Source organism: Callithrix jacchus, chromosome 3 (genome assembly GCF_049354715.1).
Source record: "Callithrix jacchus isolate 240 chromosome 3, calJac240_pri, whole genome shotgun sequence".
Lineage (NCBI taxonomy): Eukaryota > Metazoa > Chordata > Mammalia > Primates > Cebidae > Callithrix > Callithrix jacchus.
The window spans coordinates 149432326-149445000 of record NC_133504.1 but is presented as its reverse complement, the minus strand read 5'-3'; the positions used below and the strand labels follow the sequence as shown (position 1 = coordinate 149445000).

Sequence of the window (12675 nt, the reverse complement as noted above, 5' to 3'; positions counted from 1 at the left end):
CCCTTCCACATTCTTACTGTCTACTGCATTCTCATACTTCAAGAGCTTACTAAGAACTCCTCTGATACTTTTTGTTACCCTTCCTGTAATCAGAAACAATATAGTATAATGGGGGAATATATACCCTGAGGCTTTAGGCAACTTTGAATAAAATCCCAGTGCTGTCATCTATCCACTATAAAAGACAAGTTAAATCCTTGAAGCTTGGCTTAATTATCTGCAATATAGGAGAAAATACAGCCTAATTCTGTGACCAATGAAACATTAAATGAAACAGAGTATGAAAAGTATTAGCATGGGCAAGTGATTTTACTTGGTCATCTATGAAATATTAAATCCATAGTTCTAAATATAATCATAAAATAGTTGTTAAAATTATGACTTTGACTCATTAAATGATCCCTATTTATTAAACAAAAAGGAATTTCTGTAGCATGCTTTTATAGCTACTTAAACATTTTGAGTTTTGAAACTGATAATCTATTCCTGAGATATCTGCTACATTTAACTTGAATACTAGTTAACAAAAACAAAAATAAAGTCCCCTTAAACGACATATCAACAAGTAGCCAGAGTTTAATATATTTAACAGTCAAGAAATTAATGTGAAGATTTTTCAGTTCAAAAGGTCCTGAATAGATAATTTTGAATCAGTCTTTTAGCATTAGGGTTCTCTTAAGTAAAATGATTAATAAAGAAAAGAATAAGGTCAGATGCTATGGCTCACACCGGTAACTCTAGCACTTTCAGAGACTGAGGCAGGAGGACTGCTTGTGTCCAGGAGTTTGAGGTCAACCTGCTTAACATAGTGAGACCCCCATCTCTACAAAACAAATCCAAAATTAGCAGGGTGTGGTAGATGGTGCTTGTAATCCCAACTACTCAGAAGGCTCTGGCAAGAGGATCAAGGCTGTGGTGAGCTGTGACTGCACCATTGTACTCAGCTAGGCAACAGATTGATATCCTGTGAAAAGTCAAAAAAAGAGGAAAGAAAGAAAGGATGAAAGAATGAGAAGGAGGAATGAAAGAAGGGAGGGAACTTTTTCATATATCCAGCAATATTTTTCATATATCTAGAGAAAAGCCCTGGGAAATATCTGTGGCTTTTTCTTTTTTGAGACAGAGTCTTGCTCTGACACCAGGCTGGAGTCACCAAAGTTGCAGTGAGGCAAGTGACACAATCTTGCCTCACTGCAACCTTCCCCTCACTGCAACCTCCACCTCACTGCAACCCCTGCCTCACTGCAACCTCCACCTCACTGCAACCTCAGCCTCCCAGTTGAAGTGATTCTTCCCCTCATCCTCCCGAGTAGCTGGGATTACAGGCATGTACCACCACGCCCAGCTAAATTTTTGTGTTTTTTAGTAACAACGGGGTTTCACCATGTTGGTCAGGATGGTCTGATCTCTTAACCTCGTGATCCACCCACCTCAGCCTCCCAAAGTGCTGGGATTACAGGCGTGAGCCACTACACCCAGCCTATATCTGGCTTTTTCAAGATATTCATTCTATCTGTGCTAGGAGGGCGATTTGCCTTCTCTAATAGGAAGAGAGGCCTGCCCCAGACTCGAGTGTTTGACCTGTAAGAAACATGGTGATCACCAGATTGGCCCTCATTTAAAGAAACTATGAGGAACTTATCAGAAAAGAAAGGCATTCAGAAGCTTAGAAATAATGGTGAAGCGGGAGCTTTGGTGCTTGCTATCTGTGGCTTAAACAAGAACAATCATTTTAACAAAGGTACTACAGAAACATTTTACCAAATTGACAAAGGTCACTGAACTAGTAATTTCAACCAGGTAGAAAAACATGCTTAAGAATCTGCAGGAAAAAAGCATTTAAAAAAAGATTTTGCATATTTATCATTTTTTAAAAAATTGAATAGCTCTCATCAAGTTTTCAGTTTAGAGTATATTAAAAAAAATGAGAGGTTAGAATAGTGATGAAATAAAGCACTGGAAAAACAGGAAAAAAAAAAGTAGGCATAATGCCTGATATAATAGACAATAGGAGAACACACACACACACACACACACACACACACACACACAATCCAAAGTATAGCATTTTGGGGCTTTTATTGCAAGTTTTCTCAGCCTTACATATTTCAATTGCTTCAGGGGCATCACTTTATTAGTAACATAATAAAATGACTAGAATCCTTAATGAGCAACCTTCTTAATTTAACTTTTCTGCAAAAGTATTGCTAAAATGTATTACACAATTCCCTCCCTTATTATACCAATTAAAATCATATAGCCTTTTTCCTTTATGTTTCTTGAGGTGAAGCTATAAAACAGCAAAAATACTTTAATACTTTGAGAATAATCTGTATGATATCTTTACTCTATAAATTATACAGAAATTGCATTCAAGATCAGAAGTATGGCCCACTTGTTTAATGGATTTCAACATCACTATGGATTAATGCCTGGTGACAAATATTAACTATTCAATAATAATTATTTGATAACTATGATTGAACTCTGTTATAAAAACTGAATCATACTATTCACCTGTATTACTTCATGCAATAGTCTCAATCACTTTGATAAAGAAACTAAAATTATATTCTCATTTTACACTTGGGATGATTAAAGCATACAGAGGTTAAGTAATCTTCCCAATTTCTCAATGAAAAGGGACAAGGGTATGGGTGTTAGTCTGTTTTCATACTGTCGATAAAGACATACCTGACACTGGGCAATTTACAAAAGAAAGATGCTTAATTGGACCTACAGTTCCACATGGCTGGAGAGGCCTCACACAATCATTGTGGAAGGCAAGGAGGAGCAAGTTACATCTTATGTGATGGCAACAGGCAAAAAAGAGCTTGTGCAGGAAAACTCCTCCTTATAATAACCATCAGCTCTCATGAGACTTACAGTCACGAGAATAGCATGGGAAAGACTTGCCCCCATAATTCAATGACCTCTCACTGGGTCACTCCCATAACACGTGGAACTCCAGATGAGATTTGGGAGGGGACACATCCAAACAATACCATTCCACCCTCCACCTCTCTCAAATCTCATGTTCTTCATATTTTGAAACCAATCATGCCTTCCCAACAGTTTCTCAAAATCTGAACTCGTTTCAGCATTAACTCAAAAGTCCACAGTCCAAAAGTCTCATCTGAGACAAGGCAAGTCCCTTCTGCCTATAAGCCTGTAAAATCAAAAGCAAGTGAGTTACTTCCTAGATTCAATGGAGGTACAGATATTGGATAGATACAGTCATTCCAAATGGAAGACACTGGCCAAAACAAAGTGCTGTGGGCCCCATGCAAGTCCAAAATCCAGCAAGGCAGTCAAATCTTAAAGCTCCAAAATGATCTCCTTTGACTCCATGTCTCACATCCAGGTCACACTGAGGCAAAAGGTGGGTTCCCATGGTCTTGGATAGCTCCACCCCTGTGACTTTGCAGGGTACAGCCCCACTCCTAGCTGCCTTCATGGGCTGGCATTGAGTGTCTATGGCTTTTCCAGGTACACAGTGCAAGGTGTTGGTGGATCTACCATTCTGGGGTCTGGAGGATGGTGGGGACTCTCTTCTCACAGCTCTACTAGATGGTGCCCTAGTAGTGACCCAGTATGGGGGCTCTGACCCCACTTTTCCCTTTCACACTGCCCTAGCAGAGGTTCTCCATGAGGGCCCCTCACTGCAGCAAACTTTTACCTGGGCATCCAGTTATTTTCATACACCTTCTGAAATGTAGGCAGAGGTTCCCAAGCCTCAATTATTTACTTCTGTTCAACTGCAGGCTCAACACCATGTAGAAGGTGCCAAGTCTTGGGAATTCTGCCCTGTGAAGCAACAGCCCAAGGTATACCTTGGCCCCTTTTAGTCACAACTGGAGTGGCCTTGAGAGCCCACTCCCAGCACCCATGTGCCCAGAATGCAGGACATGGAGTCAAAGGAGATTATTTCAGAGTTTTAAGATTTAAGAACTGCCCTGCTAGGTTTCAGACTTGTATGGGGCCTATTGTCTCTTTATTTTGGTTGATTTCCCATTTTTAGAAGAGGAATGTTTGCCCAATGCCTGTACTACCAGTGGATCTTGGAAGTAAACAACTTGTTTTGATTTTACAGGCATTTAGGGGGACGGAGATAAGTCTCAGGTGAGACCTAGGACTTTGGACTTGATGCTGGAATTAGTTAAGACTTTAGGGGACTCTTAAGAAATTATTGCATTTGGTGATATGAGAAGGGTATGAAATTTGAGAGATCACAAGAGAAATTACATGGTTTGGATATGTGTCAACTCCAAATCTCATGTTGAAATGTAATCACACATTGTGGTAGGTATTGATAGGGGTGGATCCCTCATAAATAGCTTAGCACTATCTCCTTAGTGATGAGTTCTCACTCAGTTCACTCAAGATTTGTTTGTTTAAAAGAATCTGGGATTTTCCCTTTCTTTCTCTTGCTCCCACTCTTGCTGTGTGACCCAATATCAGCTCCTCCTTTGCTTTCCTCCATGACTGGAAGCTTTCTGAGGCCCTCACCAGGAAGAGATGCCAGTGCAATGCTTCCTGTGTAGAACCATGGTTCTGCAGAACCATGAACCAAAATAAAAATCTATTTTCTTTATAAATTACCTAGCCTCAGGTATTTCTTTATAGAAATGCAAGAATGAACTAACACATTTATGTTTTAAGTTATTCAAAATGTTTTTAATCTATTTCAGGGTCATCACTGTAATAATAGAAACATAATACATATATTTTGAAGGCTTGCTATATGTCAGGCACTATATTACGAACTTTTACAGTCATAATCTCTTTTAATTTTCAAAACAATTTCTGCATCATCATGCAGGTAATGAAATGATGCTTAGAGCAGTTAAGTTAACTTGTTCAAGGTCACACAGTTAATAAGAGGCTAGAAGTTGAATCCCTGTGTGTCTGACTTCAAAGCCCAGAGCTCTAAATTGTAACCACTGTAATACAGCAATGTTGTTGGGAGCTTTGGGTACTTCTGGCTTTTCACCCTTAGAGCAAATAGCTCAGAAGGATAGATTTTTTAAATTATTGAATGATTTCTTTCTTTGTTTTTCTCATCTCATTATCAGAATCCAATTTATTACTCCCACATACATTAGGAAAATAACGCTTATTAAAATTAAGTCTAAATTGCAGATCACAGGATACTACTTGCTAGGAAATCACTTCATCTACCCATTGTGATTTTTGAAAACAGAATCTTTGAAGATAATTGTAAAATAATAATAATAATACCATCCACTCTAGTAATGTACTGGCTAAAAAGAACATGCCACACTGTTTTATAATCACAGTTTTCCTGGTTAGATTATACAACTATTTAAAGGAAGAAATCATTTCTTACTTAGATTTGTATCCCTGTCTATGGCAGATCCTTGAAAAAATTTCTTTTATGAAGCCCACAGAATATACCAGAAACAAGCCTCCTTCCTTACAGGAATCCTGTGACATTAGCCAACTATTTCTACTGGACCTATTGTCCTGAACAAGCTTCCCCAAGAACTGCGTGCCATTTTCCAATATGAGAGACTACAGGTGAGAAAAAGGAAGAAAATCATAAAATAAACAAGTTTCTTGGGAAAAGCCTTTAACAACATATTTTTATTTGTGCAACTATTTCTATTATAATACAGAGATAAATTTGTTCTGTGATGTCTCAAATGATGTAAAACAAATTATGTTTGGATTATTCAAAGGCCCATAACTTGTGCCCTGAAAGGACCAAAGATCTCCCTTCTTAAAACAGGAGCCCTTCTTCAATACTTGTCTATATGGTAAGACATCCTTATTTGTCAATCCCAGTAATTAAGACCATAATGCTAACTTGGGGTCCAAATTCACTGTGAAACTAAAATACATGACCTTTAGGCAGAGGACCAGAAAGAGTTCAGTTAACTTCTAAGTACTGTTTAGTATCGTATTTGATCAGAAAAGAAATGAATAGCAAAACAATTTTGTCTAAGCTATGTCTTTTGATGTCCTGAAATTCCTGTCTCATTGTGGTTTCGAAAATCAAAGTAGAATCTTATCCAAAGATGTCCATCACCCCCGATTTGGAAAAATTTTAGACCCATCTAGAGATGACACTTACTTTCACTACATATTTGATTTGTTAAATTGGTGAATGAATAAATAACTGATAGAAATAAAAGTTGCTCTCATTAATGAAGTATGTGAAGCTGGAGAAAGAAGAAAAAATATCCATCTAAATTGGCTTTATAAATGTGGTGTTTAATTTCTCTTTAAAATTCAATTTGTTTAAATGAATATAAACCATTAGACCCAAGAAGAGGAAAAGCTGATTATAAATGTTAATTAAAATATTTAATTTTGCTGGGCAAGAGGAACTACATGGAAAAAAATATTATTCACACTTAGGTAATTCTCAGAGAACTGCATATAAAATAAAAGGTTAATTTTGTGATAAATAAAGATAGGTAAACAATATGCTGTTTGCATGTTTAGCCATGCTTATTTAATCATACTTTTGAATAAATGTTATAGATAAAGAATAACAGTAGGACTAAATAAGTATGTCATTATTAAGTGTTTGTTTTCCATGAAGCCACACAAGTATCATTAACTACCAACATAATCTCGCTGTTACTAATGGGCTTATCCAACAAAACTGATGTGTCTAGGGTGTCAGGTGTTTACAAGAAAAGACAGAAAGTTATTATTTAACATGAAAATTTCCAGGTACACCCGCAGAGATTCTATTTCAGTATATCTCTTGTAGAGCCCATGCATATGAACCTTTTAACAAGAATCCTGAGTGATGCCAAAACAAGAAACACAATATTGCTGGGCTTTCTCATAGCCTCTGGTTTTACCATATTTACTAAGTATAACATATAGGGTATATATTTCCTTCCAATGAATGGAATAAATTGCTGAATATTAGGCTTTGGAGATCCCCTGTTCATACAGATTCATAAAGGTTAAATTACAACATATGCACCATAGGGGTAGTATGTCACTGCCTTTTCTAACAGACAAAATCATTGGAAAACAATCATGCAACATCTGTTTCTGATGTTTCAAGTTTTGATGGAACTATCACTGGGAGAAAGCCCAGAATTCTTAGAGAAAAAAAATCACAATGGCCTATTCATAACAATGCTTATAGTTTCTAATTTTATGTGTATCGCCTTTTATTTCCTAATTTAAATTATCCTGTGCTGAATAATAATCATCTGATTTGTGTGTGGGCATTAACTAACCTTTCCTGAAATACATACCATCATTCTTTCTTTCATTTCTTAGCAACATCTTTCTATATGTCTATACTTAATGTATCAAACTGCATTCTTTAGCTATGAAGTAAAATCAAACTTGACATTCATATCTTTAGTTGAAGAGTTTGGTCCTCTTAGTTTTACATGTACTTATTAGACATTTGATTGCTAATCAGACCCCTCTCTCAAAGGAAATGACAAAAAGTGCTCAATTTAAATCTATCAAATTTTGTTGTTAGAAAGAAGTTTTTATAATTTAGGATGCAACAGCAAATTACCATGGCATGTAACAATCCTGCACAATCTGCACATGTACCCCAGAACTTAAAGTATAATAAAAAAAGAATTAAAGTATATATAATATGAGGATTTTATCTTGTCTCTTATCAGTTGTTGTAGTGTGTACCTTTCGGGTATATTTATTAGTGTGATTTTCAGTTTGGTAAATGGGAAGGAGGAAAAAGAGACAGAACTAACATTCATGGCCAAGGAAGAATCTGTATTAGAATTCCTTAAAAGGTAGATATAAAGAAGCCCTTCTCCCCCATCTTTTATTGCAATTATTTAAAAGGAAAAATATATTACATCTGGAGTAGAGCTAATAGTTTTATTAATATACACAAATCACAAAAAAATATAAATTAAAACAGACTATAACCCTTAATTGCTTTGAACCACGTGATCATTGACAGAAATAGTACAACTTGCAGAAGAAGGTAGTTTCAGGGTATAGCAGAGTGAGATAGAAAGAAGAGGAGTTTGGGCCAGGCGCAGTGGCTCACTCCTGTAATCCCAGCACTTTGAGAGGCCAAGGTGAGTGGATCAAGAGGTCAAGAGATCGAGACCATCCTGGCCAACATGGCGAAACCCCGTCTCTACTAAAAATATATATATATATATATACACAAAAATTAGCTGGGCATGGTGGCACACACCTGTAGTACTAGCTACACCAGAGGCTGAGGCAGAAGAATTGCCTGAACCGGGAGGCGGAGGTTGCAGTGAGCTGAGATGGTGCCACTGCACTCCAGCCTGGCGCCTGGTGACAGAGACTCTGTCTCAAAAAAAAAAAAAAAAAAAGAAGAGGAATTCGGGGATAGGGCTAGATAGTTTAATCTCAACTATAACACCTATCAAATGCTGAGTTTAATTCCCATGGCAGTAGAATAAGAACAACAATCATCTCTTCATAGGACTATTAGGAAGATTAACTGAAATAGCATGAAAGGTCTAGGGTAGTACTTGACAGTGGGCTCATTTCCAGCTAATATTCTTTTCATCTCCTCAGCCTCAGGATGGCAGTGGTTGTTGTTACTGATGATGCTGTTGTTTTGTTGTTGGATACAAAAGAGACTGACCCCCCCAAAATTCCATTTTACCAACCGTAAATTTGTCTGTTTCCATTCCCAGGGTAAATTTCAACATTTATTTAGGACAGCAGTTCTCAACCAGGGCAGTTTTGCACCCCAGGCAATATTTGAAAATCTGGGAACATTTTTCATTGTCACAACTGGGGAGGGAAGGAGGAGAGTGTGCTACTAGCATCTGTTGGCTAGAGTAGAGGATAGGGTTGATGCTCAACATCCCACAAAAGTCAGTCCTTCCACAACAAAGAATTACCGAGCCCAAAATGTCAATAGATCCTCGGCTGAGAAAGCCTGACCTAAATTAATAAAGCTGACACATTTATTTTGTTCAGTCAGTAAATACCCATTACACAGAACACATTACACTGTTTTCCTCTATGGAAATGTTTAAATAATGACAACCCTATAAATGCAAAATAATCCATTAGCAAAACAGCTATTCTGTTAATTATTTTGTGAACTGTCAAGATATCAGAGAAACAAGAGCTTCTTGGCAGTTCATTAACTGACACAGCTGTGATTCCAGAAAATGTCTACAAGTCTATCTGCTTAATAAAAAGTGACCCAATTCCTCTGTTCAGTTAAGCTGGAAGAAATTCTTGACAATGGCCCACAAGAGGCAGTAAATTCATTTCCCTTTAAAGACAAACCCAGAATTCTAAAGACAAATGGAGGGTGTAAAGTTAACAGGAAATAAAGTAAGTAATAAATGTACCATGAGATTATTGTTTACTTGAATGAAGAGTAAGGAAAAAAATGACAGCTTTATGAATTCCACTGAGTTGTGAACAAAAGGTGAGCTTCATAAAACATAAAAAGAAGAATGTTTTAATCAGCTGATTCATATACTTCCACTCTGAAGCTACATTCTAAGGTTTTATCCTAAGTGGTTTAAATTTTAGGACAGGTATTTAACAAGTCCTCTGAATTATCATGTGACTTGATTCGATATTAAAGCTCATTCAGAGAGAGCTTACATATTTTCAGATGCTAATGGTAAAAACAGTATTTAAATGATATAATTTCATCTTAAATTTCTATCAATAAACCAGTATTGGGTGGGTAGTTTCTATAAGTTTTATCTAACCCTATTCATCTTTAGCCCAGCTAAATGGGTTCTAGTTTGATTTTATACAATGAATGTCATAAACAATGAATGTCATTATCACAAATATCATTGTGTAAAACCAACAGGGAGACACTGTTTACCAATATGGGTTGGTCAAGCTTTTCTAAAGATCTACCTATGGACTTAAGAAGACAATCCTGGGTCTCTCATTACCATCCCCAACACTTCCTCTGTTCATTCACCAGTCTGGCCATTTAGCTGTATTCATCTCTATACATAATATCAGGCATGTCCTAACCAAATGTTCTCACTCTCAACCCAGTATAGGTCCCTGTTTTTTCATACAGTTAAAGAGACCACCATATATAGACAATGTAAATAGCTATTTTCTTTTCTCTATCAACCCATTTTACCTCTACACTTAATGACAGAAATTAGTACAGAAGAATGAGGTTTTACCAACAATTAAAGACACCTACATACTGTTTGGGAAATATCTACTGAAAGTATTATACCACCTCTTGTTCTGTAAAATGTATGAGGTTTTTCTCTTAATAAGTCAAGTTTGTCCACTAAAAAAGGTAAGTTTGGCAATTGTTTTAGACTTTAGCCCAGAAAAACTAAACAGAGAGTTACATGAATGTTTCCCTAACAAATCAAGTCCAAAAACATGAAAATAATATAAATTCTAAACATATCAACTCTAAACACATTGGACATGATATATAGTTCCACTAATTTAATCACAGGAAATATCTACTGGGAACATTTGCATTAATCAACACTTTGTTCTTACTCAGTTTCCATTGATATGAACTGAATTGTGTTCCCCACCCCTCCCAAATTCATCTTGAAATCCTAACCCTTAGTATAGTACTTCAAAATGTGACTGCATTTGGAAATAGGGTTTTTATGGAGGTAAATAAGGTTAAATGAGGTGAATAGGATGGGCCCTAATCCAATATGACCAGTATCTTTATAAGAAAAGATTGGGACACAGACACACAGAGGAAAAAGCATGTGAAGACACAAGAAGAAGGTGGACATCTGCAAGCCAAAAAGGCCTTAGAAGAACCCAACACTGTCTACACTTTGATTTTTGACTTCTAGCCTCCAAAATTGTGCGAAATTCCTGTTGTTTAAAAGCCATCCAGCCTGTGGTACTTTGTTAGGGAAATCCTAGCAAACTAATATATTCCTGTAACCTAAACATTCTGATTTGGGAAAGGAAGAACCCATTTACCATAAAGTATTACACAGCTTAATGTGATTTACTAATGTTGTCCTATCTGCATCTGAAAGAACAAAAAGTAATACAGACAACGCTGCAGTCAGCCAGTCTTTCACTTCTCTTATAACTAAATATATAACAATGCTTATAATAAAATAAATCTAACAAGTCAGTTACTTTTTCATTTAATAAAGATAAGGAGATATTTCATTTGACTTGGAAACAAAATATTTTTTACCAATAAGAGTGTAAGAGCCAAGAGGTAGATTTTTAGTGGGTCTTTTTGCCACTTAATTTTTAGTACCTAGAACTATTCTGAACATTGTCAATGCTTAGGCAGTAGTTGATGTTTAAATAATCAATAAATTAAAAATACCTGTAGCTTCTGGTTATTACTGACAAGATGGCAGACTAACACAAGATGGGTGAATACTGCTTCCCCAGTATTTACTCTTAGGACAAAATATAGAGGGAGCCATAGATCTGAGGCATTAAATCTAACCATGCAATCTATCCATCATTTTAAGAACTCTGGGAAACATTCTTGTTGGATGATGACACCCTGTGGCCAAGAGTGGCCAGGCACAGCATCGAAGGATAATTTGGGGAGGGACCTAGCTAGTGCATCGCCTGGACATTGTCTTGGAAGAGTCATTGTCTGTACCATACCATTTCCCAGACAGAAACCAGCAGTCACAACATATGTATATCAAAGATATCTAACCAAAAGCAATAAAAATAAGCAATAAGTAACAAAAAAGGAATTGAAAAAAATGTGTCTAGAAATCAAATAAAAGACTACTAGACAACATATACTAAAAAGGAAAAGAAAAATGATAGACAATTTAGGCTGAAAAATACATGTCAAAATGTATTTTTCACATGTATTTTTATAAATTTATAAAGTACCATGTAAAAGGAAAGTTGTTTTAAGTATGTCCATCAAAAAAGAAAAAGGGTTAGAAAAAGAAATTGAGCCAATCATTGAGCTTTGAAAAGGCAACAGAGCAAACCCAGTGAAACAGAGGAAGACAATAATAAAGATGCAAAAAAAAAAAAAAAATAGAAATCCAACCCACCAGAAAAAAAATAGGAAAAATTAAAACACTTGAAGCTTTAAGGAAATTAATAGATAATAGACTCTGACAAACTAATCCAAAATGAGTGAGCAAAATTCAGAAGAAAGACATTCTAAGAACAAGAGAGAGGAAGAGAATGAAGGATGGAAGAGAAAAAAAGAGAGAGATAAGAAAAATAACCAAGAAAGAGAAATTAACAGAGAAGTAACTATAGACCCAAAGAGATTAAAATGATAATATAACAATATGAGTACTAATTTGGTACTGAAATTGAAAATCTAGACAAAAGATATATTTCTGAAAAAATATAAAATTTCAAATTGGTATAAAAGGAAATTTAAAACTTGAATATATTTATAAATATAAAAGAAACTGAAAAGGTAAGTCTCCTTCTTCCCCAAATTTCCTAGCACTATTGATTTTTTAGTTGCATTCTATCAAACTATCATGAAACAAATGATTTTTACCTTCTAAATAAAAACAGAGAAAGAAACAAATCTAGTTTCCATCCAGCATAATATTAATTCCAAAATTAGGTAAAGATAATAAAAAACAAAAAAAACTACAAGCCTATTCAATTAAGAATGCACATACAAATTCCAAAATGAGATATTAGCCAAATGAAAAACTGTATTAAAATATAGTCAAGATTTATCCAGATCTATAAGACAATTTTAGCACAAAA

General features: G+C 35.7%; 1 protein-coding gene across 2 annotated transcripts in view; it reads right to left on the bottom strand.

Moving 5' to 3' along the window:
* The window catches only part of KCTD8 (potassium channel tetramerization domain containing 8), a 253486-nt gene that overhangs the window by 213567 nt on the left and 27244 nt on the right, over positions 1 to 12675 (bottom strand). The window lies entirely within an intron of this gene.